The sequence below is a fragment of the Arctopsyche grandis genome, chromosome 2 (assembly GCF_051622035.1).
Source record: "Arctopsyche grandis isolate Sample6627 chromosome 2, ASM5162203v2, whole genome shotgun sequence".
In the NCBI taxonomy this organism is placed as follows: Eukaryota; Metazoa; Arthropoda; class Insecta; order Trichoptera; family Hydropsychidae; genus Arctopsyche; species Arctopsyche grandis.
Window position 1 is genome coordinate 24410687 of NC_135356.1, and position 22431 is coordinate 24433117.

Here is a 22431-nt window from a genome sequence, read left to right on the forward strand (position 1 = left end):
CCACTAACTAGTAACGTGTAATACAAACTTATCTCGTGTATACTTACTACTATTAAAGAAGATAATTATCTTATAAAATAAAGTGAGTTTTATTTACGGAGTAGCGTTCCGCAAAAACGCTTGGTGGCAGCGGAAATATTAATAACAACAAAATACACATCACCCACGAATGTAACAGTATGTATATATATATACTTTAATGTGAGCTATCTAAATTCGCAGACATACTGAATCGTATGGCTCGCCATGCCTAGATATACTTCAGTTGTAATGGGCGCATCTTCATGCCATTGTTAATTCGTCAATTTTTTTGTTCAAATTATTTTTTATTAGATTTTTATACCAGGAAGGATCAATTACAAACAATGGAGCATTTTTTATTACACAACTCGCTGAACTACGAAACACTTAAAGCTCGCAAATTAGCGAGACATCTATGAATTGTACATAAATTTTATTGTACATTAATCATACTCAAATAGTGGTGACATAGTGGGTAGGAAGGTTTTTAGCCAGCAGCACTACAGGTATACTCAGAAAAGCTATTTTTAATCGAGGTCAGCTCATGGCATCGAACCCGGCGCCTCTCAGTGTTTAACGACCGAGCTATTCTGCTGGCTAGTATGGTCATCAAAATATGGTAATCACTGTCAAAATAATGTCAATTAATACTAGGGTAAAGTATCACCAAAAACACTTCAGGGGGTTAGTTTAGGCCTGGATAGCCATAACTGGGGCATGCATGCGATTTTTTTACACGTGCAAAACTATCACCAAAAAAAACTTGTCACGTACCCCTCTATGTGCCTGCCACTTAAGTTATTGAGCTATTTTTTAAATAAATTATTTTTGTTTTGTTTATCTTTTACGAACCCCAAATTTTTTTATAATATCCGTTTTTTTTTCAAACTTTTACCTGCCAAGCAATGCCGGGCAATTTGGTACACATATATTTATTGTATATAGTAAAATCACAGATAAAGTATTGACGAGAAAGATACTATGTATGTATGTATGTTGTTTGGTACTGAAAAAAACGTAGAAGGAGGCTGCAAGTGAATCGAGCTGAAGAAAGAAGAAAAATTTAGTTTAAGTAAAAAAAAAGTTATATAGGTGGTTAAAGTATAGTATACAGAAATAAAGGCAGGGAGTTGGAGAGGCTCTTACCTCAAAGTGAATAGCAGATGATGGCTATTGATGTTGATGATGATAATAAATTAAATCTGCATTATACTCCTATTTTTATTTTAATACTTGAAATTGAAACTGCTGTTTGTTCCCTACGCGTGAAGGGCTTAATTTAATTTTCAAAAGCGTGTCGTTAAAATAAAAAAAGGGTAGATTTTACTCATCGTGGAGCTAGTTAGTACTTGACAGATTTGATTGATAGAAGAACACGGACGAATATTGGATGACAGTTTGGAAGAGAAAAAATTCCAAATCTAACTTTGACGTTCGCTCTAATGGCGAACGTTGCCAAATCGTTATCTCAAAACACCTGAGACTCGGTTCCCCCTGTGATATTATTATACATATAATATATTGAGGGTGATAAATTTGCATGAAGCATGCTCAATTAATTCACGTATACATACATACAAACATGAAATAATACAATGAAACACAACACATAATATGTACATATATATGTACGTACATGCATATACTTTGTTTTACGAAACGGTTGAAACTTGAAGATCTCTCTTAATTAAGATTCATTGATTACAAGTATGAAGTAAAATAATATTTCATCTATTTGATGCGATTTTTTTTAAATAATATCTATATACATAATTTGACAAAATTTGTATTACTTAATGCATATTATATCAATGGATAATGTATTTTTTCGTTCGAAATTTTGACTGATCGATTTCTGATCACGTTTTCAAATATCAAAAGAATTAAATTGAAAACTTTGCGCTGACAAAGTAAACGTCAAACGTTAAGCTATTTATAAATAAATTAATCTACTGGAATATCTACCTCCTCTTTTTTTCTGTTAAACTGTAAAGTAGATGGAGTTGAAACTTCAAAGAGTGAATTTGATATGATTTTTCCAACGGGAAGTAATATTTTTACTCTTCAGTTTGGAGATTTTTCTCCGAAATCATTCAATATATCACACTGAGATATCATATTTGCAATTTTCAGATAAATTTTTTCTTTTGTGTTTTCCAGTTTTTTAAGTGTTTCATCTTTTAAAACATCAAATAAAGTTATATTCCTTAAACCGAAATAATATTTTGAAAGCCGTTCAAATTTTTTTTATATTCATTGTTTGATTTTGATATCTAAAAGCATTGAACTAATCATAAGGTACGTACTAGGGTTTCTGATTTCTCAGACTTTTTCGATTCGAGGGACAAGGGAGGGAGCTTCCGGCCTATTTGATGTAAATTTTTTTTTTCAATTTAATTTATTTCAATTTTGATTTTTATCAGCTCGGAAATGATTTTTGATTTTACATTATCCAAAAATGAAAAATAAATTTCGAAAAAAAAAAATATATATAAGAAACATTTTCTACAACACGAAAATAGAAAAAACTAATATAAAACCTTTTAAAGACATCAAAAATAATGCTTCTCAATTTATTATTGCGATTGCACCACTTTTTTTCTCTTTTCCTCTTAAATTTATCATAATTTTATATCATTACGTTTAATTTCAATTATATCAGTTGAATATCTGTTATTGGACTCGGATGTTACATATATTATATATTTACTATTTGTTTTTTATACATATCTACATCCTGTTGTCTGTTGATTTTTCAATAAATAAAATAAAATAAAAAAATAAAAAATTATTTCAGGATTTTTTCTCACACCTGATTTACAGTGGTTCAATAAAAAAAATACATTTTCCTTTCATGATTTACATCTGAGTACCTTTAAAAAATAGCACCGTTGGAATGCGATCAACTTGCCAAAAACCATATATGTATATATACGGGTCTACGTGACGAGCCAGAATGTTAAATTACAGAAAACACAAATATCGGAAGGCAAAGATCGAAAATCGAAAGATCTTAAGTCGAAAGATCAAAAAAAAAGGGTGCATGGTAAACGGTACATAGTCACGTACATACTCACTTAATTTGCTCGACCAGGATACTACAGGAACAAGAGGAACAGGCTTTTCTTTCCGTATTAATGTGCGCGCGCAGAATACGGGAGGAAAAGCCTGTTCCTCTTGTTCCTGTTGTACCCTGCTCGCGCAAATTAAGTGAGTATGTACCGTTTACCATGCACCCTTTTTTTTGATCTTTCGACTTAAGATCTTTCGATTTTCGATCTTTGCCTTCCGATATTTGTGTTTTCTGTAATTTAACATTCTGGCTCGTCACGGAGACCGGTATATATACATATATATTATGTAGTATTAAATTGTACAAGGTGTAAGTCTCGTTCATTAGAAGTACCCTATCAGCACCAAAAATTTACGCACTAGTGAACAAGTTTGAACGGTAAAGATCGATTGGAGCTAGGAATCATTGTATGGTAAGACCTCAAATGATAATAACAAGAAGCACTAAGATTAGTACCGAAAAGCGCCATAAAACGAGAGCAGTCTGCGTACGACATTACGGCTCACATTTAATCCATATAAATTTCGCACATATTGTAAAAGAACAATAATATAATGAGCTTTAATTTCAAATTATGTCAAAAATGAATTTTACTTTTACTGGGATTGAAATCAGTGCATGCCAGTAGTCAATGGGGGCCCACCCTGGTTGAAAAAAGTTGTCCCCCCCCCCCATATAACAAAATTTTCTTCTTTCCATCACGCTTAAAATCAAGGGTAAAAAATAAATAAAATTTTCAAAAATGGAAATAAACAAATTTAGGTACAAGAAAAATCGCAAAAGCAAAATAGATCCATAAATTACATTGTATATCTCGTTTTAACCCTTGTCCTAGGTAAATATAATGTATCATAAGAGAATGCGGCATAAAAGCGGCTTTACTTTCGGTAGAAAACAATCAGGGACGTCATTTCAGGGGGGGGGGGGGCAGGCAAAGATTGGTCAAATTGAAAAATTTTCAAAAAATCTTTTTTATATCGGAATAAAAATGGAAAATATTCTTTGTATACACCTTATTGAGTTATAAAATATGAAAAAAATAAGCTTATTTTTGAAAAAATAAAAATAATTTTAATAAAATAAAATTTTTTCCAAAAATCTTCACAAAAATATTGAATCGCCTATGAATAAAAAAAAAATCAATTAAATCGAATATGTTGTTTACGAATCAACCAACCAATGTTACATATATACAAAGTCTCAAATTATATATTAGATAACGGTTTATATAGAAACCGTTTATAACGGTTCCTACAAATTGGCAACCTTTATCCATTTCTCGCAATTTTCGAGTTTTTGGCATCTCGAATTTCGTTGATTCATATGAAAAATGTTGCAAATGTGTCAATAAATGTCTCGCAAATGTCGAGTTTCTCAGCATCTCAAAATTTGACGATTTTCTCCAAAAATCTAAGTAAAATTACCCATAGATGTCTCTATGGTGCTTTGTTAAAAATTATTCTAAAAATTGTATATCGATGTTTGTTATTGGCCAGGAAGACGCATTGGGGTTTACCTGCTAAGCCATCTTGGTGTATATGTGTATGTATATATTTATCTATATATATATATATATAAAAATGAATGTCTGTGTGTGTGTGTGTGTCTCGAATAGGCTGCTAAACCACTGAACCGATTACGATGAAATTTTCACGATTTGTTGTGTGCATGTCCGGGAAGATTACTGTGAAAAAAAAACGGGCAAAAACGGGAACGGAAACGGGTAAAACAGGAATGAGTGTCATTGCAACGCAATAATTTCAAATGTGTTCGCTACCTGCGTTTTTCCGACAAATGGGAACGGGAACGGGAATTGCATACGTTATTATGGCATTGCAACGCATGTCGGGGTTCAGCTAGTCTACATACATACATATATACATATACATATATAAAAATGAATGTCTGTGTGTGTGTGTCTCGAATAGGTTCCTAAACCACTGAATCGATTACGATGGAACTTTCAGGATTTGTAGTATGCATGTCCGGAAAGATTACTGTGAAAAAAAAACGGGAAAAAACGGGAACGGTAACGGGAAAAACTGGAATGGGTGTCATTGGAAAACTATAATTTCACATGTTTTCGCGTAGCGACCAACGTGTTCGATACCTGCGTTTTTCCAACAAATGAGAACGGGAACGGGAACGGGAACGAGATAGAGAACGGGAACGTGAATTTCATGCGTTATTGTGGCGTTGCAACGCATGCCGGGTTCAGCTAGTGTAAAATAAAAATAAAAATAAAATAAATAAAATGGATGTATCTAAATAATTGGGCACCGATAACAAACTGCGAGATTCGACCATCGGGCGGCAGGGTCGTTATTCACGGCAAAGGGCATTGTTGAAAAATATTTATGTTTTAATTACAACGTCGCTACAGCCACGGAACGTTGACGGTCCTCTCGCTTTTGTTCACAATCGGATTTAATCAGAACGATGCCTTGTTTTATAGATCCGATGTTTTATGCGCTCGTTCGGCTGTTTTTAATTTGTTATTTTTATTCGGCAGCTACAAATCCCGAATAAGCACGTCCCACTCCCCCCGCCACCCCCCGCCGTCCCCCACTTTGCCGTACCAATTTATTTAATTCTTGTTTTATTTAATCTTATGTTCGGTTCGTGAATAATTTACGCGCCCTCTCCCACATCCCCCCCCCCTCCTCGTGTTTGATTGGATCGGTGGAATCGATCGGTTTCCAAATTGAAATAAAACACTGGGTACACGAACATGCGAATGTAGATAAACAAGCCTCGGGTTATTTTTATCGGGAGAAAGATGGAGAAAAATTCAATTATCTTTGGCATATGTATGTATGTATGTATTTATTGTATAAAACGGAGACTGAATTTTTCAGGTGAAGTTTACGCAAGGCAATTATGTTTGTATATATCCATAATATAAAAGAAATGTACATAAACGTAAATGTGAGTCTGTATTAAATTTCGAATAATATCTGTTGGGAGGAAGTTATTATGAGAATAACGGAAGTACGTACTCTCGGAGGACGCAGATATGTACATATGTAATTATATCGGATATCTATCAGTAGATTTTGAACCTTGTACATTGCTTTATTTTATATTTCATATATATTTTATATTTGATTTATTATTATAATTAATACATTATATAAATGGATAAATAATAATAATAACAATTTAATGACCAATGTGACCTGACAGGTTTTACAAAAAAAAAAAGAAAAGAACAATACAAATTGGCAATCATTCATCTCATTCAAATAGACTCGTGTTGAGTCTCATGAAACTGACTAGTTCATCAACATGAAAATCAAACAGGTCCAAATTTTCACCTATCACATTAAGGAACCGGATAACCTTTACAAGAGATGAGTTATTGAAAGCAGACGTCAAGAGAGAGAATTTAATTTCAGTGGGATTCCAAATTACAGACCCAAATTCTAATATGCTCCGGACAAGCGAACAATAAAGTAACATCTTTATATTTGGATCTTGGTAGTAGTGAGCATTGCGCAAAACAAATCCAAGCATTTTGGTAGCCCTACAGTACATTTAGAAAATTTGAAGTCACTCCTAACAGTATGCCAAGAGTTGAGCCAGTTCCCGTTAACTGATAGTTCCGAGGGCTATAAGCAAACTCAATAGGGGAAAGAGACCTTGAGAAGGAAATAACATGGCATTTAGTCAAGCTGAATGGTAGATTATTATTTAAATACCATTCAGATAGTAATTCTAAGTCATCCTGCAATCCCACACAGTCGGAGTGACAACCGATCGTTCTAAAAATCTTCAAGGTTGAACCCTTGTGGTACACCAGATGAAGCGTAATATTCTTCCGAATGAATACCGCAAGAAACATACTGCTTTCTGTTCTTTAAATAATCTGTGAAAAAACGCACTAAATTACCAGATAACCCAAAATTAGAAAGCTTTCGAATGAGAATGTCAGGTGCTCAATATCAGGAGCACATGTCAAACGCTCAGGTCTCCACTCTCCACTCCAGTACGATATATATGTACATATACGATGATGACATGACGGGGACTATTTTTCAGTTAGTGTATGGAAATAAAATAATTTGTGTTACAACAACAAATTCCCCAGGTGATGGTTGACTCTTTGTTTGCATTTGCGATGATTGGGTGTCTGATAACAAGAGATAGGCGTGGGACCGTGCTTTTTGGACAAAAAATTAGAGTTTTGGGGCTATTTTCTACATCACACAAAAAAAAACCAGTTTCTACGAAACATAATAATCCTTTATACCTGGGACGTACCTACTTTACATTTTGGATCCGAATATCCTGTATTTGAGTGTTTGGGTTTGTCGTATTTTTCAATAAACATGTTGAAATATGCAAGCGGTGCCCGGAATATCGGAAACAATGTCTTTGTTTTACTAAAAATTAATTAATATTAAAATAATATCGAAAGTACTAGTCATACCGGTATCGTTCTTTTTATATTTCAATTATACCAGTATCGAAAATTTCAGTATTTTTGCAATCCCTAGTCGAGACGCTACATCTCTATACATAATGTATACAAAAATTCGTTTTTTGAAATCTCCATACTTGTCGATGCACTTGCACAAACATACAAACACACATACATTCATAAATACATAAAAAAATCGCGTCCATTATTATATATATATATATGTGTATATATATATATATATATATATATATATATATATATATATATATATATATATATATATATATATTATTATGGGAAGCTTTTTAACCACTTTTTTAACGGCAAACCATTTCCAGTGATCGATTGTTGGAAAATGAAAATATTCATTTTTGTCTTCGGCCTAATTAAACATAGCAAGATTTACATGTGTACGTATTTATATCTCATAATTAAAAAATAACACGCGATATTGATTCTGATATTGAAGTATGAAATATTGATACACGCTATATTGAAATTTTCTGTTCCTTGCGAAGCAGCTTTTGATCGAAAGCTCTTCGAAGAAAATTTAAAATTATTTTGGAAGAATTTGAGACACATATTAAAGATTTGTTGATTCACATTGAAGTAAGGTGATTGAGCAAAGTATGAATGTGCATATGTACATATACATATGTTTTTATTAGGTTTCGAGAGTAATTTCCTGAAATAAGAACTGACTTTAAGGAGCTTTATAAAATTTGAAATTTATTGTAATACTAGTGATTTTACCCAGCTTCGCTCTGTATTTGTAATATAAACTATGGCTAATCTAATAGTAAACATTTTATTAAATTTATTTGAATAGTTTTATTGTATTTAAGTTTATTTGAATATTCATTTGTTTTTTTATCAAATTGAACTTTACGGATTCTACGAACCAAAACTTACATACATACAAAGTCTCTTGCGAAATAATATATTAGATGAATGAAAATAATGTTCAAAAACTAGCAAAAACCAACGCAATGATTTTTTCAATGGAAATTGGAAATTTAAATTACATTACATATTACAATGAAGACTGACATATTATTACGAAAATATTAAAATTATTTTGTTTCTGCAGCTATGCAACGATAATTTGCCTTTTGAAATGGATATTTTCAGTTTCTAAGTACTATAAAAAAGTCGATCACCATGAAAATTTGGATGTGTCTTTAATTTTAATTAAATAATCGGAAAATTGTAATGCTTTTAATGGTCGACCTTATAAAACTATTATTTTATTAATATAGCGAGATAAAAAATCAAGTTATCGTATCGTACAAGTAATATAATTTTCTGGTCACGTTCAATATTTTGATGTATGGAATAATATATCGTGCAAATGTTTGTTCAATCTCGAAGCCCCAGTTTGTATGGATCATTAACTAGTAAGAAATGTATTATTCACAGTGAAAATGTAAAAGTAATCTTAGCTATAGCACTGAAGGCATATCTATTTAAATCAAAACTAATTAATACAATTATTATTTAATCAAATTCGCAGCAAATCTACCGTTGTAATCATTTTATTTTTTAGTATTAAATCTGTTATGACCGCATAAAAATGTAGTGCTGTGCTAAAACGAAGTATAAATAGGCCGTAAAATTTTTAGAGGAAATCAACGTTTATCATAAAGTCCTCATCGGTTTAAGTATTGGTAGATTTAATATGATTTTTAAGACCTTTGATGAAAGATAAACATAGTATTATTAACAGATTATGGTAAAAAAATCTTGTAAACAAATATAAAAAATGGTTTGCATTTAAAAATTCCGCCGGATTTAAAAATTCACCTCTTGGAGTGTTTTATTGATTGACATTTTGTCCTTGTATTGATATAGGCTTGACAGTGATCGATAACGGTGAATCCCAAATTTGAAGAAATTTAAGATAAACTTGTCGAAATAATAATATCATACGAATTAACAATTAACTAGGAACGCTCTTTCTTGACTGGAAGCTTGTGATTGCAATTTACCGTGAAATTTAATAAGCCGGTAAACTACTTTTCTTACTACCGGTATACCGGTATTTACCGGTAAAAGAAAAACAAGTGGTTAGTTAACTGTATGTGGTTGCTTTTCCTAAAAACGTTAACCTACATAGATTGAGTAGTAAATAATTAAAAATAAATCTCAGGTGAATAATGTCATATAAATAAATGCTTTAAAGTAAATTCGTAATAATAAATAAATTTTATTTTTAACCCATCATATTTAGTTGTTTAAGGTTTTGAAAGCCTTTTAAACCATTTGAAAGTTTAGATTATAATTGAAACAACCGTCAGATCGCATTTTTTACGATTTGGTTAGTATTTATCAATTTCAAATTTCAATTTAAAATTACAAATTTCAAACATTTAATACTGAAAATAAACAAATTCCGGACAACCTAATAATCCACAATAGACTATTTGCATCATTTTTTAATGTAAAATTACGCAATAATATGCATTTAATTCACGATGAAATAGTAAGTATTCCATGGCATTTACCAATGGTGAAATTTTGTTGCTTTTCCAGTTAACCGGTATACCGGTATTGCAAACCCTATTGGAAGCCACGAATATGTCCCCTGCGGTTTCTTTCAGTATGTTTTCACCTTAAAGGTTTATCACTGTTGATATCTAATTTTTTAAATTAAACATGTTGATAAATTTAGAATATGGCTTAACATGGAATGTGTTGATAATAGTGACATAAAGAGTACATTGCATGACAACAAATTGACGGTATAAATTATTTGCTTTTTAGTATTGATATTGTATATTTCTATAGAAATATTTAGATTATATATTACGCATATTTTCCGTTAAAAAAACGAATTTGTTTATATATGTAGATATCATTTGATCTAGTGCTTCGGCGGGCTATTTGCTTTCGTTTAAAAGGGGAAAATCGTTCGAAAAAAGCTTCCCCTTAGTTTCTTCAATCGAAAGATAGTTTTTTAAATAGGTTTAGTGTTTGAAATCTCTTACGCATCCATCCTGGCAATAATTTACGCATTTTTCGGCCCATTTGTGCTCCGCTGTCGCCGGGAGGCCTTCGATAACCGGCGGCTGCTCGCATATCAAACAAACTTGAGGCCCTAAAAGAGGGTGGGAGGGGGTTTTTGTCCTCGCATTTGGACCTCAGCTCCCAAGACTCCCTGAGGCGTCCCCGATAAGGGTCCGAGACCGGCACTTCCGGTTTTTCGTGACGCCCTTTCACCTACAGTTCCTACTTCGACTTTGACGTTATCTTCAAAAGGACCTCCAGTTGGATTTCGCCCTACGAACATATCGAACGAGTATATACTAAACTCGTTTTTAACACTAAGAAAAATATATTGTATATATGTATGTATGTAGATACAAATTACATGCTTTTCATTTCACTTGATTAGGAAGTAGACGTGAAAATCGGATGTTTTTGAACAGGTCACTTAAAAATGAATCATAAATATAGAAAAATAAAATATGTTCCATTCAGGTATTGCAGGAGTCCCTAATACGCCACAATGGTCAAAAAAATACAGAGATATGAGAAAAATTAAAATATATACCTATATATAAACACAGACAAAGAATACATGTTTACATAATAATAAAAAAAACAATAGCATTATAAGAATGGCAGATAAAGTAAAAATATCAAATAATAAAATACAAAGTAGGGAATGTTTTGCACTTATAGCCAGCACCAATATATAGGTATAAGAGCCAGATACAAATTTATTTATTTATTTGGAAAATTTACAGTTTATTAAGTTACATAGATTGATAGTAAAAAAACATAATTATGTTAAGTAAACCATTAACAATTTTCACATATAGGTAAAAAAAAGAAAAGCTCAAACATTTAAAATAAGAAACAAAAATGATAATAGAGTAAGATAGTTAGAGAAAACAAAAAGAAAAAAAATAGAAATAACAGTATAATAAAAATATCAAAATAATAAGAATAATAATATGATAAAAATTATGAAATAATAAAAATAATATAATATATAACAAAAAACAAAAAGACAAAATAAATACATCAAAATAAAAATTCATAATCACAATCGTAAATTTTCAATAAAATTAATCATCGAAAAACAAATTTGCAATAATCACTTTAGCTTGTATAGCATTAATATTAAATAAGTCAAACATAGAAATTGTTAAAATTAGTGTGTTGACGGTGGAGCTAGCACGCCAGATGAATGAGCTTCTTCCATAATTAGAAAAAGTATTAGGTATGTAAAGGAGCTCATTACATCTAGTCATTCTATTTGGCACACGCAATGATAGTCTGCTCAATAATTGAGGACAGTCGATCGAGCCGTTAAGGATGTTCAAAATTGTTAAGATATCAGCTATCTCCCTTCTTTTGACAAGTGGAAGTAGATGCTGACACCTATGTACAAGCATCTTCATAGGAAGTATAGGATAATCCAAAACGGCTACTGACGTACCTCAAGAATCTCTTCTGAATGCGCTCCAATCTGTCTCTTGCACCAGAGTACTCTGGGTTCCAAACTTGGGATGCAAACTCAACAATACTTCTTACGTATGCTCAATATAGTATTTTGTATGATTTAATAGAAGTAAAGTATTTGGAGGACCGGATGACGAACCCGAGGGCCTTCGACGCTCGAGCTACAAGCGAAGATGAAGATATTGAATAATAGAGGTCCTAAGAGGGAGCCTTGCGGAACACCAGAAGGAATATTCATCCATCTCGATATAAATCCATTTAATAAGACAGCCTGTGATCACCATGAATACCGATCTGTAAAAGTTTTTCAAGGAGAATATCGTGATCAATCCTGTCAAATGCCTTACTATAATCTGTATATATAGTATCAACCTGAGACCGATCGTTCATGGTATTAGTAACGAAATCATTAAATAGTAGTAAATTTGTTGTAACTGAGCGTCCTTTCTGAAAACCATGTTGTTGCATACTAAGAGATTGCGAGATAGCTGGAAAAAGTTGGTCGTACACTATTTTTTCTAGTATCTTAGCAAATATACATAGCTTTGATATAGGCCTGTAATTGGAAATTTCATTTTTTTTTCCTTTCTTATGTACAGGAGATATGAATGCTGATTTCCAGATACAAGGTACAAGGCCCTCACTAATAGATCTTTTATAGATAATGGTTAGTGGCAAAGTTAGGCTTTCAGCACATTTTGAGATAAAAATTGGAGAAATTAAATCTGGGCCTGCTGATTTATGAATATCAGTTGATTTCAAAATATTTAATACTTTTTCACTTCGAATTTCAATTGATCCAATTTCAGAGGAAGTTGTGACAGAACAGACGTTGGTTGGTAAGGGATAAGAGGAAGTCGATTGATTAGAGACAGGTTTAAGGAACGTCGAGTAAAAGAAGGAAGAAAACAAATTACAAATGTCCACCCCCGTACCAGCAGTAATGTCACCATGATACAGAATATGAGGTAGGACGTTGTTTTTGTTCCTTGATTTAATGTAGGACCAGAATGCTTTGGGGTTCAAGGAAATGTCGTTTTCTACTTTAGTCATATAATTTTTGAAACATTCTTTCTCTAAAGTTTTTGCCCGATTGCGTAATAGTACAAAGGTATGATGGTCAGCCAAGTTGTTATAATTTTTGAATTTCTTAAAAAATTTGTACTTTTCCTTCAGGATTTTTTTTAGGGGTGCAGTATACCAAGCGGGAAATTTTCTACTTTGAACATGTTTCTGTGGGATATATTTATCCCTTAAATTATATATAAGATTATAAAATGAATTTACAGCATCATCAAGAGAAACAGTATGTAAATAAGACCAAGAAACAGAGTTTAATTCATTTTGAATCTCGTTATAGTTACCAAGATCAAAAAGGAATCTAGTATAAGGTTTAGATCTAAGTGATCGATAAATAGTTAGATCAGCAGTAATTAAAAGAGATTTATGATAAGGATCCTCAGGAACGAGAGGATCTAAACAGGCATCTATGTACTACCAAATGTTCATTTGATAAAACTAGATCAAGAATACGGCCGAATAAGTTAAGTACTCCATTATATTGTTTAAAGTTACAAAAATGTAATGCATCAATAAGAGTCATTTCGGTGCTTCTTAATGAATTGATAGGCATAAGTCCTCCTCTGGAGATATCCTGGGACCATTGGATATTACTTAGATTGAAATCTCCCACGATTAAAAATCTATCATCCGGGTAGTTTGTTGAAATAGTAGACATGTTTTCAAGAAAATTAGTAAGTTGAGTATTAAATTACCTATGTTCTCAGAACATAAATACAATACACATACATGAAATTTGAGAAGGTTGCGATCATTAGTGATGTTGCGTAAAGTGAGAGATATTCACATATCCTCCACAGAAGAGTACCATTCTGGACGTGAAACAACTCCAAGTTCACGCTTAGTAGCTACAAGGCAACCACCACCACGTTTTTGGTTTAATCTAACATAATTACGATCTCTTCGCCATACTATATATCTTTCATCAAAGAGTTCCTCATCACTTATAGTGTCCATCAACCAAGTTTCAGTAAGCAAAATAATATCATAATTGGACATGTTTATATTTCGTAAAAAAATATCAGTTTTTGTATGGAGACCACGTACATTTTGATAATATAAATTAATAGAATCCATTAAGTAGTCTCAGAAAAATAATAAAAAAAAAGGTACACATACATATATGTGTATACAAATGCATATAAACACATATACACATATATACAATTATACACGAAAATACACATGTCCATATGCATACATACAAAAATATGAAACGGATCAATAGAGTAGGAAGATAAAGCATATGGAAATAAGGAACATGGAAAGTACACAGGATAAAATATAGCAATGTAATAAAAATCGGATAAATTGTAAAACTTAAATAGAATTGGCAATTAATGAGTACGTAGTGATAGACGTGTAGATATCCATAAGCATAAATATCAGTAGTTATGTGTATATGTATATAAATATACATAAACTTGCATCCATAGAAGTGATACGGAATTACCGAGCAAACCATCACTCGTGATACCAATTGAATTATAATAAAATAAATAAAGTGAATTATATAGTTGTTTGGCAAGTATTTGTTCATAATATAATAATAAACAATGATTTAGATGACAATTGACGATAGAATTGAAAATAAAGTGCGTTTAGAAACATAAGAAATAACCAATAATTAATAATGAAAATAAAAACCATAATATATAGGTAGAATTGATAGAGTGCATAAAGATAGATGTATAAGCTTACACGCGTAGATAAACATAGACATATGTATATAAATGAACATGCATTAGTAATTATAAATAAAGATATAGAATTATTGTTCAAATAATAATCATTGTAAATGAATTTGAATATATATTAATAAAGTGAAATATGGAATTAATTAGTTTGTATTCTTTAATAATAATATTAATATTAAGATAATAATTAATAATAGAAGTGAAATTATAGTAAAAAATGTAATTGCATGTACAAGTATATGTAATTATAAATGAAGATATAGAATTAATTATCAAATAATAATTATTGATGATAGTAATTGAATTGAAATAAGTATTAGTAAAATAAAATATGGAATTAGTTAGTGTATATTCTTTGATAATAATATTTATATTAAAATAATTATTATTAATAAAAGTGAAAATATAGTAAAAAATATGGTGGAAAATACAGTAAAAAATAAAGTAAGAAATGTAAATATAAAATATAGAGAAGAGAATAACAGAATCGGTAAATATAATTATCACATAAAAGAGAAGGTAAGAAAAATATAAAGAAAAAATTATAATTGATTGCTTATTCATTGAAAAAATATTTATAGAATCTTTTTTAAATCGTCCAAAGTCTTTATGTGCAGAATCTTTGAAGTGGAGTTTTTTCTTAAAAGTATGTTTGAATTTCTTACCCAGACGTATTGAAACCCCTTATCTTTAGCATAGGATTTTGTTTTGGTCAAAAGTTGTTTATTGGCAATGGTTAATTGATCATTTATGTAGATTTTGGTATTATCAACACCAACACCAATATCGTTAACCGTGAGATTCTTGTGTTTACGGGTAGTCGCAACAAAGTTTTCTTTAATATATCTATTGACGAAGCTCACTACAAGTAGTTTATCCGAAGTGTGGGTGGGAACTCTTGTGATATAATTAATTTCTGATTTTGGAATATTACAATTTACAGTTTTGGAGATCGAGTCAAAAATATTAAAGACGTTTTCATTATTTTTACAAGGGATTCCTTTTATTTCCACATTGTTGAGCCTTAATCTCTGTTCATTGCTTGCGATTTTATTTTGTAATACATCAACAATATTCTGAAGTGACTCAATGTCTTTCACTTTATCCTCTACTGCACTTATCCTATTTTCAGCCTCAATAATCTTTGAACTGTTAAATTCACATGTTGCTTTGAGGTCGCTAATATCAGTTTTTATCGTTTTTATGTCTTCTGCAAGCGACGGCAGGCATGATATGTTACGTTTGATATCAAGGATCTCCTTAAGTAGTGTACCCAATGACGGCGAAGGTGACTCGGTCAAAGACTGAGAACTTTGTGGATTACGGCATCGTGGACACTTCCATGTAGCCCTTTTAATAGCTCCCAATCTATTGTAGCCGCCTTCAGTAATGTTGGCACAATTAAAATCGTAATACCTTTTACAATTACCACATTGAACACCATTAGAAAATTGCGTTTCACAAGATGCACAACACTGCATGATTGCCAAATTGAATTGAACTAAAGGTTGACAGTCTATGAAATTCACTCTGCGAACGAGAATGTATGGACTACCCACTTGAAACTTGAATTGATATTTTTTGTAATTATTATGAGTATATTGAGTATATTTTATAAGTACGAATTAAAAATAGCACAACAGGAACAAACTTTGTTGACAGTTTTTAAGACCGTTTAGGTACTTTAATTAAATATTATTTATGGAAGAGCTAATAACGGTGTGAATGCGTCATCGATCGACAACGATCGACGGCGTACAAATACAATATGTACATCCCTGCGAGATTCCACAATTCCACTCATACATCACGTTCAATTATGAAAACTACAGGCTACCAGCTAAATAGATAATATCCGATAACCTTCGCTCACCGAGGTGGAAAATATCATATACATAAATATTTAATATATCACTTAATTTTAGAATGCCAGGAGTATATATGACGCCTAGAGATATTTAATTAAATCAATACACGCAAACGAGGCGCACAACCAATCAGCGTAAAGTGGTCCACGTGGGCTAAAACGTTTGACCAATTAGAGCAACGACGATACAGACTGATCAATGGGTGCATTTTAATCATCTGCTATAGGGATGTGGCGTGACGAGCGATCGTACTGAGTAATTGTGTGGGGGGGGGGGGGGGGTTGTGGAGTGTCTGACATGTTCTCCTGATATTGAGCATCTGACTTGGAACGGGTGACATCAGCGTCAGCGTCAGACGGGTGACATCATACACACATCCACGAAGACACACACACATTCATTCATCATTTCTAACGGGTGAACGGGTTGGATATAATGCGCGCACTCAACATTTTACTATTAATACATGCGCGTGCCTATAAATTACCGTACATTATATTTATATAAAACATGTAAATTTATTTTAATTTATGTATCAATTCCTTTCCGAAACCACCCGTTGAAATAACTTTCAATTTTAATTTCGGCAATAAATTCTAAATAATTCTATTCGATATATGTATGTAGTTCTACGTATGTACATACATACAAACATAGTTCCACGCTTAGGGACAACGGGAAAGTTACGATATTATTTTTATCACACATTAAACATAATTTAGAGTATCGATTAGTCACACTTACCAACGTATATTGCGTTAATGTCTATGTCGTAGCAACACACGCTCTCGCACAATGGTCCCACCACCCACCACCCCCAGAGCATCCTCCCCTTCCACTCCTACCCGCTATACACGCACGGGGTCGAGGGCAACAAAACTCGCATTAATTTTATCTTATTAACACCATCAATTAGAAGGGAGCATACACGCCGATTTCCAAACCGAGGGATGGGCGGGTCGCCATATCCAGGGAATAAGTGTCACCGGAGCTGTAATTTATAACGACACCACCCGACCACCCACAATCCCACCCTCCGACGAGACAACCCCCTACCCCCTCCCCTCCCACCGGTTGTAAAGGGTGTCTGCAAACATCCCCCCCCCCAAAATCTCCATTCACTTTGCGAAAAATAACGTACATTTCAAAATTTAATTACGTGGAAATCAATCTGTCGCGAACAGTCACAAGTCCCGGTGGTATAATTAAAAACGTACTTTATAATACGAGACGTGTAGAGATGTGCTTTCGTTATATTATATTATACAGGGGTGTCGGAATACGTGTCCTACTCACCCCCGACGTAATTTCGAATCTACCGGAACGGTGGCTTCGGAGGGAATTAATATACCATTAAGGGAAACTGTTCAAACAAAGCAAAATCATTGTAAACTGCTCTGTTTGTTTTCTTTTTGCCGTTCAAATTGCTCGTTTATTGGATGCGAAGCATCATTGGTATCGATTTTTTTAACCACCAAAAAGTACAAACACATTTCTAGCTGCATGGTTTTAAATGTTTCAATTCTCACCTCTTGAATATTGGAAAATATGTACACGAATCACACTCTATTGAAAGCATTGAATGCATGGGTTTGATGAGGGAGGTTTTCAATGTAAATGAAAGTGGCAAAAGTCCATTTTTATTAATTTCGAGAAATATTTCGCAAAACATTATCATGTCTTGCGTTTAACAATATTTAAAAATACTGATGGACTACAATACGTTTATTCCGATTTTCCGAGATTCTGGACAAATCGAATTAAAATAAGTGATAACAATTTGTGAATTAAGTCAAACAGAAATAGCCTTTATGTAACTGAAAATTGGACTTCCGTCACTTTCAAATATAGCGGCTCATATTATACATAATAAAAATTAAAATAAAAAAGTGATTTGGATGAAATAATAGCTTGATGGTTGTGTTAATGCCAACCACCGAGAAGTTCCCGGGTTCAAGCTCTATGTTGACTTCGATTGATAGTATTTCTACAATGCTGCTGGTTAGATTTAGATATTATTTCCTATCAAAGTTTTCCGATTTATCTGATTTCATTTATAAAAATAAATTTATATATGTACAAGTTTAAGAGCATGGGTGTCGCCATTGTTGTCACTCAAGGAAAACCCATAATTTCATATTTATAATTTATAAATATTTAAATATGTACATATGTACAAGTTTAATAGCATGGGTGTCTCTCAGGGGTAAAACTTTAAATGGAAAAAATGTTATAAAATAGAAAAAATAAAAATACGATCTTAAATTTCTTCAATCATTTTGGAAGAATGTTTGGAAAATTTACATTGCTTTTTTCTGTCATTAGTTTGTTTTAATGTTGTAAAAACAAAGGCATAATCTTCCTAAATATATACAAGTATTAATGTGAGATTTTTCCGACAGGCAAAATAAATCAAATACTCGCCAAATATTTAATGCTCGACAAATCAATTGAACTGAAATAGGAGAAAATAGATTTTATCGGTGACTCGTCAAATTTTCCGGAAAATTTGTGAAGTTTTAAACTATTCCCTCAATTTCGTCAATGTCAATTTTCAAAATTGAAAACCATTCCATCGGATATTTCTAATCCAGAAATATATAAGTGAAGTCGTTAGGTATGTTTTAATAATAAAACCTAACAATCATAATAAGTATTGGATTTTAATAAATGAAAAATATATGTAAGTGTTTTAAAAGCTTGGATATAAGTTCCCGTATATATGTATTTTTGTATTATGCATATATATGGTAACCACACCTTGTGAAATAGGCGTGTATGGAAATTAGGCCGTTGAAAGCCTGTAACTTTATAAATTACAGAGAAACATCACAGTAATGAAATATAAACCATCAAGAGCGTGCTCTCTTGCTATATCTTAAATAGTACATACATATACCATTTACACATCTACCATAACACAGATTTTCGTTTGAATGATATTTAATAAGATATATGTACCTAATATTATATTAATAACTGAAAGGTAACAGCTTTATTTGGTTGTATTATACTTATACTTACATTTTCAAACATTATACAAACATACTTAAAAACAAACTCATAAAACTTAATAACAGTAAACTGAATAGACCGTATAATAATAATAAAATGGGAAAAATTTAACGGTAAATTTGAAAATATAACTTTGTTCCTTAAAACAAATCATTTGCGCATTGGAATTAAATAAATTGGGCATTAAATAAATATATTTCAATTAATAAAAAATGTTACATTCGGCAATATTTTATTTGTAGTATGAAATAAAAAATAACATTCCGATCATTTTACAATTAAAAAGTGCGCAGTTAAAAAAACGAAATTATAATTGAAAAATAAGATGCTTGGTCATTATAACGTAAATGCGCATTTCATTCATTTTTGATTGCTTTATACCTTTCTGTTATTAAAGTAACTTATTAAATTATAATTAAAGTATAGTTAGATATTAAAATGCTGACCTAATTAAAATAATGTATTTTTTGTTTTTCAAATGATAATTTTTGTTTTTCTTTTTTATATTTGTTATTTATTTATTAAAGGTTTTTTTAGTCTTATTTATTATTTTATTTTTATAAGTGTACACATACATAAATATGTATATACATATTGTATTAAAGAAACATAACTTTTTATGTGTTCTTTTGTTTTATATACTTATGATATTTTTTTCTATTGTTGCTTTTTTCTTTAATATATTAGAACATATTTTTAAATTGTACATTTAAATTTTTAAATGATATAATATATTGTATATATATATATATATATATATATATATATATATATATATATATATATATATATATATATATATATATATATATATATTTAAATTCTCACGATTTTTTTGAAATACCTACGATAAATGCGCATTTATTTTATAAAGAACGCATTTTGTTAAACAAATACTTGAAAATTAAATTTTCCCCTAGTAAAATTGTCTATCAAAAGTTGAAGAATATACCGAACAAGAAATAAATGAAATTGTGACCAAATTAATATGAATCGTCAAAAATAGTTTTCCCGTATCATTACATACATATGTATGTACCTACTATGTATAGAGATGTATTCCCAAAAAAAATAATATTTATTAAAAATTGGTTTATTTGTAATACATATGTTTAAATGAAAAAATAGTAATTCAAACTATTTTTGCATTGAACTTCAAATTAAATAAGCATTCATAGCACGTAAATCTCATTTTTCGAACGAGCGTGTGAATTTCGCGTGCATTATTTATCTATATAATGGTTTTTTTTTGCATACATATATTTTTGACACGTCCACCCCACTCCCACTACCTCCCTTGACGCTCATTTTATGGTGTCATCTGCAAACCGTAATATGGTGACACCGTAAATTTAACGATGACATCACTCTACCTTTTAACGGTGGCAGCATATCGCGCGGAAGCGCAATTAAAGCGATCGCAAAAAATAAAAAATAATAAAACCCAATGAAAAGCTCTCTCGCGCATACACGCGAAATAAACATTTTGGAAAATTGCATATTATTACCGTTATTTCAATGCATATTTTATTCATAGTAGGGATGAAGGGGGTGTTTTCTCTGTTTGAAAACAACAATGCGCCGGAACAATGTATGGAAAGGGAGACGGCTGATTGTTGGAAAATTTTCCGGGAAAACTTCGGTTCAAAAGCTCACCTATTAAATATATGTATGTATGTGGAAGGTGAGAATACCTTGATCAATTCACAAAGGAAAGTTTTCAGCATGTTGCGAAAAACGTGATGCAACAAATGAAACACGGAAATCCAAAACCCAAATATAACGAGGTGCGATTACTTCATATCCGTTACTCATGATATAGTGAATGCAAAAAAAAAAAACAAATATAATAATGACAAATTAAAAGGTTTTTTTTCATATACATATGTACGTAGTTGGTACTGCTTATTTGCAGAAATTATGATTTGACCAAAATACTTCAATAGTGCCACGAATATCACCAATATATTACTTTATTTAATCTATTAGTGAATTGAAAGCGTATGTGAGGGAGTATAAAAGCTTGTAATATTAAGATTATTTGAGATGAAAGTAAATGATAGTGATAAAAGTTAATGTTGTAACTGTTTAGCTGTTTAGTTTTTAGATTGTGTAGGCGATGTAGAAAGAAATACGTATTTCGATGGCTAGCCATTTATATTTAAGACTTTCAAATTTTCGATGTCAAAGCTACCTGAAGAGTGGAAGTGGCACAAAATCAGATCGAAAATTTTTAAGGGGTAATGTGAAACTAAAAAAAGCTCATAAATATAGTATAATATTACAAATACTAACAAGAAAAGTAATAAATAAAATAGGCAATAATCACTAGGGATCGCAAAACCAGTATACCGGTATACTAGTAAATCGACAAAATTTTGCCATCAATTAAGTACAAAACAGGCATATTATTGCGTAATATTACATTAAAAATAGCGTATTGTGGATTAGGTAGTCCGGAATTTGTTTATTTTCAGTATTAAATGTGACTATTTCAAATTATATACATATATAAAAAAAATACATATACATATATAAAAACGGACGGGATGTATGTATGTAAGTTTGTATGTTTGAATGTTGGTATGTTTGTATGTATGTGCGAGTGCATCGACAAGTATGGAGATTTAAGAAAAAAACAAATTTTAGAATACTAGGAGTATGCGTGACGACCGATAATGTCGAAGAGACGTGGGGTCGCGGGGAAATGAGGACCTGAACGTCTGACATTTGCTCCTGATATTGAGCACTTGCGTTGGAATGGGTGATATTGGAATGGGA

At 31.5% G+C, this 22431-nt stretch overlaps 1 protein-coding gene across 1 annotated transcript in view; it reads right to left on the minus strand.

Annotated features, from left to right (window-relative positions):
• The window catches only part of LOC143922425 (dipeptidase 1-like), a 254552-nt gene that overhangs the window by 16220 nt on the left and 215901 nt on the right, over positions 1 to 22431 (minus strand). The window lies entirely within an intron of this gene.